This window comes from Haliotis cracherodii, unplaced genomic scaffold (genome assembly GCF_022045235.1).
Source record: "Haliotis cracherodii isolate W230 unplaced genomic scaffold, xgHalCrac1.p SCAF_9, whole genome shotgun sequence".
Lineage (NCBI taxonomy): Eukaryota > Metazoa > Mollusca > Gastropoda > Lepetellida > Haliotidae > Haliotis > Haliotis cracherodii.
The window spans coordinates 58,377,778-58,384,639 of NW_027266343.1; the positions used below are offsets into that span (position 1 = coordinate 58,377,778).

Sequence of the window (6,862 nt, forward strand, 5' to 3'; positions counted from 1 at the left end):
TGGGTGAGTGAGTGAGTGAGTGATTAGGTGGGCGAGTGAGAAAGTGAGTGATGAGGTGGGCGAGTGAGAAAGTGAGTGATGAGGTGGGCGAGTGAGTGAGTGATTAGGTGGGCAAGTGAGTGAGTGAGTGGGTGGGTTTGGGTGAGTGATTAGGTGGGCGAGTGAGTAAGTGAGTGGGTTTGGGTGAGTGAGTGATTATGTGGGCGAGTGAGTGAGTGAGTGATTAGGTGGGCAAGTGAGTGGGTTTGGGTGAATGAGTGACTGAGCGATTGGTTGGGTGGTTCTGGGTGAGTGAGTGAGTGTGTTAGAGAAAGATACCTTTATCGCCGATTTGAACAGCATTATATCACGACGTTGCAGGCTATCGTTCGGGAAAGCGCGACTTTAGAACAGGACGCTTTGGTGAGACTACCACGTGTGTTGTGGGAGAACCAGGATCGCAATCTATGGAACATAGGATTCGAACCGAGAACAAGAACATGTGAGACTGTGATGAGAGAGATGCGTTCTTCCTTCAGAACACAACCGTACATTTATATATTACTACCTAAACATAGTACCCGTAAAGATCCAGGATAGAATAGGTCTTCAGCAACCCATGCTTGACGTAAAAGGAGACTATGCTTGTCGTAAGAGGCGACTAACGAGATAGGGTGGTCAGGCTCGCTGACTTGGTTGATGCATGTCATCGTATCCCAATTACGTGGATCGATGCTCATGATATTAATCACTGCTGTCATATAGCTGGAATAATGCTGAGTGCGATTTTAAACAATAAACAGAAAAGTAAACAAACCTAAAGATAGTTTGTATACAAGTACATGCTGATCTACATGCAAGATACACTTATTCACTTCGATGTAACAAGACCCCAGTACACTTGACACCCTCCCCCCCCCCGTCTCCCCCCACACTGACAACACAGGTACACCCACCTGCCTCAGTGTCCCTGTTCCCAGGTAGATCCAGTTACTGTCACTGCAGACCTCTAGGTAGACTTGCAAAAGTCTAGGCAATAATTATTAATTTAAATCATGTTCTAGATTATGTAAATTATAAGAACAACTTGTCCTTATAAGAGACTGTCCACGTATCAAGACTTGCCTATTAAGAGGATAGAATTACTTCACCTCCGTGGACATTTCTTTCGGTACAGCCTTGGAGCAAGTCTAACCTCTGACATGTATGTTCATCACGAGTATGACGTCACACCCTTTCACAAGCAGAGAGATCGCTATCACTTCAAACTGGTGGTTGAGGAACTACTGATGCAATTTCAATATTTGGAGAATGGACATATAAATCATTTCAATAAATTGTGTCTTTTATGCCGGTTTAACAACTTGAACTGAATTGTATTTTTTTCGTGGGGCGAGCGACAGTGCATTATATGCGACGACCTGAAATATTCATACATCCTGTGACTCATACCAATAAAATCTCAACTGGCTTTATAATTTCCAAGTAAGCCCAACTGTGTGTAATGTTATTCCAGAGGTCCAGTATTTATTGGCGTTGTTTGCTCCGTGTTTCTGGCTGGGTGATTAACGCCGACCCACGTCAGCGTGAGTGACGGCGATTGGTGTCATGCATGTAACGCTTCGTCACTCCTTATCACGCAACTCGGTCAAAATGCGGTTATACCCTTATACTGAACAACAGAAGATACGCAACACCCTTGAGTTCATACAGGCACCAGTTTACTGCTTTTACAAAGGGTCACGTGAACGGGTCGCGCTTACCGGGGCGGTCGGATAGTCAAGTGTATGGTTAAAGCGCTCGCTCGTCACGCCGAAGACCCGAGTTCAATGCCCGATATTGGTACAATGTGTGAAGCCCATTTCTTGTTTCCTCCATGTGATAGTGCTGGAATATTGCTAAAAGCGGCGTAAAACCATACCCACTCACTCACTCTTCGGCCAAATATGAACAAAAATGCTCACGATGTCTGGAACCCGGTCTTTCATGTCCTTGGGTTCCCAGTCGTGGTATAATGACACTTCCAGTCTGAACATTCTCTCCAATTCCAACATCGTATTTATTGTATGTATATCTAAAAGGTCCAATGTGATTATGTTTCCACATAGTAGAAGTATTAAGCTATGAATACATAATGACACACGTCAATAATTATCATTTTCAAAAGGAGACAGAAAACAAGCAACGTAGTTTACGACATAAAACGGAAGTACGGAGCCGACTTGTGGCATATTGCCCTAAGTCGTACACCGCCATCTATCAACATGATACCATCAGACACGAGGGCTGGAGCGTTTCTCCGTTCGGGTTATTAATTACAATAATTAATTAGCAATAACGTAAGAATGTGATGGCATCAGGTTGGTTATGAAAGAGGGTTAGCGCCCTATCTCGCATACCACTCGCGCACGCTACGAGACTTGTAGGAAACTACAGATCAATCGAAGGCTTGATGAGTCAGTCCCGGATGTGGCACAATGTTTAGCATGAGCAACCAATGACCGAGGCAGCAGTGGTCACATGGCGCGCTATCTCTTGGTATATCTTAGATAATCGTTCCATTTGTTTACCGTCCCAGTGAGTGAGTGAGTTAAAACTTTATGGTCGCATCGGCAGTGTTTCACTCATTTCGCAATGAGAACAAATTATGAATAAAAGAACAAGTTATCAATGATATATTATACCAATTGGTAAGACCTATTTTGTCATATCAATAAACATGTATGATCTGATACATAATCTAGTTACAATTTGACACTCTCGCGATCTGACAGGACAGTACAAGTCGGCTGAAAAGATTATTAACATCTTTAACTTCGAGGTTTCGGTGTTATTCGTGATCAAGATATAAACATCATCTAGAGTCTCGAGGGCTGCTTATTGCAAGAACAGATCGTAGATAATTTGAAACACCGTGTTTTATAGTCCTTCACTATGACTGCGGAATGTATTTATTTAATGAAAACAAAACCAAGATTTCTATACGTAATTCCGAATTGGAATGAGCTATTTCCAAATGTACTAACAAAGAGTGAATGAGTTGGATTGAACGCCGCTTTTAACACTATACCAGTTATATCACAGAGTGCCAGTTTAATGTGGGAGGCAAGCCTGAGGTGATGCGGGTCTCAGACATAAAACCCTTTGGTGAAACCCAGGAGCACGGGTATGGTGCTGAGAAACCTAGAAACATAATCAGGAAAGAACCAGGATTCGAACCCACGATCATAGGTTTCTGGCATGCCTAACGGACGCAACTCTGAACAGCGAATTGCGGCGCCCTAGACGACTAGGAAACACGTACCCCCTATCAAGAAAGAAATAATCTTAAGTGTACAGACATTATTTTAAATGCTACATTACGAAGAGTGTCAGGAGCGCCGACATACTCGTCAAGACGTTTCGCGTGATAGAATGTGAAGTGAATGGTTTACTGGTTCTCTAAAAGGCTGATCATCTTGTTTCTACTTATGTTTAATTCAACAATGAGCTGATAGCTTTAAAGGGAATTAGAGGACTACTTGCCATGAATAAGTAAGGAAAAGTCATTAAATGCGATACAAATCGGGTTGAACGAACGCTAAGTTACCTGAAGACACGTGTCGTATATATCAATGTAGAGGATCGCCTACATCTATCTCCCCGTCCTAGTATATCACAGCGTCGCTTTACCGAGTCAATAATTCATGGCAAGGGTATTTCCTCTTCGTCGTCTTTTACGAAGATTAACAGGCTGCTTTTAAACTGGAAACATTATCGACGTAGTGCTGTAATTTTGTATGTCGGTTTATTACAATTTTATAGTAAGGAGGTGATACACGCCAGATAGCTGAGAGTGAGACTAACATCTTGTCTCTGAAATGAACATGTTTTACAAAACAGTTGTTAAATTAGAGTTATAAAATATAATAGAAAGGAGCCCAGAGACTTTCTTCATTTTCAGATCCTGCAGTAATCTAGAGTTGCCAAACATTATAGACTTGCATGTGCTGTATTGGATATATGAGTTTTAGGGTCTGTATGACAGACTAGCTGAGAGTGTGCAAGCTCATCACTAGTCGCCTGATTATAGGAGTGCATCTATGTTCACACGAACGCAGTCTCCTCCTTCCGGAGACTCTCTTCGCAAGAGGGGCGGTCGGGTAGCCCAGTGGTTAAAGCTTCGCTCGTAAATCCGAAGGCCGGGGTTCTATTCCCGACATGGGTTCAATGTGTGAAGCCCATATCTGGTGTCCCCCGCCGTGCTATTGCTGGATTATTGCTGAAAGCGGCGTAAAACACTACTCACTCCCTTTCCAAATATTAGAGACATGCATGAGCTGTATGGGATATATTCAATTTTGTATCAGGGTCTGTATGATGGATCAATTGTCTCGCACAGTTGCATTTTCCACTCAAATTTGTTTTCTCGCATACTGACGACTTCATTGTGATTGGTTGCCTCGCACGCTCATAGTCACTGTCTCGCACAGCCACACTCATTGTCTCGCATACACACATTTCCATTGTCACACATACTCACACAATTGTCTCGCATACTGACATTCAATGTCTCACACACTGACACTCATTGTCTCGCACACCCACACTCATTGTCTCGCACACACACACTCATTGTCTCGCACACACACACACTCATTGTCTCGCACACTCACACTCATTGTCTCGCACACACACACTCATTGTCTCGCACACTCACACTCATTGTCTCGCACACACACACTCATTGTCTCGCACACACACACTCATTGTCTCGCACACACACACACTCATTGTCTCGCACACTCACACTCATTGTCTCGCACACACACACTCATTGTCTCGCACACACACACTCATTGTCTCGCACACACACACTCATTGTCTCGCACACACACACTCATTGTCTCGCACACTCACACTCATTGTCTCGCACACACACACTCATTGTCTCGCACACTCACACTAACATCCACTTTGTCTCACAGATTCACACGCCTAGAATCCATCTCAACTGCCGGGTAAAGGAAAGCATACACTTGAACACTGGATTCAAAAACATCACAAACGTTATCAAAACGTTACTAGGCTTAAAACAGTCGCCAAAAAAAACCCTGCTAACTTAAGTCCAAAATACAACTATGATACCCTATCAAATACACTGTCTACCATGGAATAACCATAGCTTGTTTGTTCCAACTTATCCACCATCAAACATGGCTGTATACTTTCTTTTGCCCGGCAGTATATATCCATATGAAGGACATAGCGAAAGTCTATTGAATGTATAAATTAGACCTAAATATGAGGTAAATAACTCATAAACTTCTATACGACAGGCACTCCTACAGACACAGCACCACTGCCTCCGGACAGCGGACTTAGCTATGTATGGTATCACACAATGCAGCAATATACGACACTATACAACACTACATACAGCACTATACAACACTATATACCGCACTTTTCGGCCATTATCCACCAACATAATGGAAGCGAGAAGGTGAGCTACCCGTGCGAGAAACGCTCGAGAAACTCTTTTTACCGACCGTAATTACTGTCTCACAGAAGACCCGCGTGTGGCAATGTTATTCCGTTGTTTACAACAAAAACGGGAGAATATTAATTATCAACTTTGAAATGTTGTGTATTAAGTTCTTTTTGAAACTGTGTAGTTACAAGTGGATGTGCATACTCCCAAAATGTAGACAAACAACCTACAATAAATATTATCACAAAGACAGAGGCACACTACATCAGTTAATTAATCTATGGCACAGAAATGGCTACGGGGAATATTTCACTTCGACATATTTATGAATTTAACACATAAAACTATGTTATTGAAAATATCTTTATACGATTGCAATTATTTGTTCGTGTGAATGATTGTCCCGATTGTACAATGACCAATACGTCCCAACAAGATCAGGTTTGAAATTCTACAATATATGGCTGAGGCACAGATATTAAGAATGTTCTTGCCATAGTCACAATTAAAACATATTTACATCAGAATGATAGCAAACTCATAGTTATAGCATTTCAAATGATATACGACACTGCCTGAATATAATCTCACCTCCAGTTGACAGTGTCCGCGATGTCAGCAGTCACACGAGGTACTCCGATCTGTGACCGTGTAGTATCACAAACAACGTGATGAAATAGATGTATAACTCCAGCACCACTTCTCCACGTCGCTCGTGACGTCCCACCGCTGTGGTATAACAGCGATATATCCTTCAGCACTGTCTCTGTCTGCGAGATCCTTACAACGACTCGGGGATCGTCAGTTTGTACCGCTGAAAGCTAAACCGAGGGAGCTTAGGGTAACCGTCTCCATTCACCAAGGCTCATTCCACGGGTTATAATGCTAGAGGCGCGTTGAGATTCGCTTTATTGACGCTCAACAGAGTACACACACGACCACTCTTGAATGGACACCACGGCGAGTCTCCACTGTCAAAAGCCAGCGTTTAACACACGCAGACGGTCTCCGAACTGCGGAAATTGACAGTTTGATTTGTGAGTTTCGATATGCAGTTGCCTGCTTACATGTGATTTCGTATGTTATAAGACTCCGGATGAAATTAATACGCTATAAATTGCTGGTACGAGTCGGTGGCGCATTTGAATACCGTCTGTTGACTGGAACGCGCCGTTTAGTAATTTGGAACGGAAATTTGCAGTGGGTTTACTTGTTGATGTGAAGTTATGTAAACTGGTTTAGATTCTACAGAAGCTCTACAAGGGTCGAGTGTGTTAGGTCTACTGGTGTGATTGTGTCCACAGCGGGACAATCAATGCCCCCCAATCTCTCTCTCTCTCTCTCTCTTTACATCCAGATCAAAGAGTTGTATTGATATCACCTTCGAGGCCTACACTTGGTAGTGTTCTG

General features: G+C 42.9%; 1 protein-coding gene across 2 annotated transcripts in view; it reads right to left on the minus strand.

Moving 5' to 3' along the window:
* The window catches only part of LOC139453412 (dentin sialophosphoprotein-like), a 130,823-nt gene extending 124,445 nt beyond the window's left edge, over positions 1-6,378 (minus strand). For both annotated transcript variants that reach the window (XM_071235104.1, XM_071235103.1), the window contains exon 1: positions 6,044-6,378. The gene's annotated coding sequence lies outside the window, so the exon portion shown is untranslated. The remainder of the gene's footprint in view (positions 1-6,043) is intronic.
* Positions 6,379-6,862: the final 484 nt, after the last annotated feature.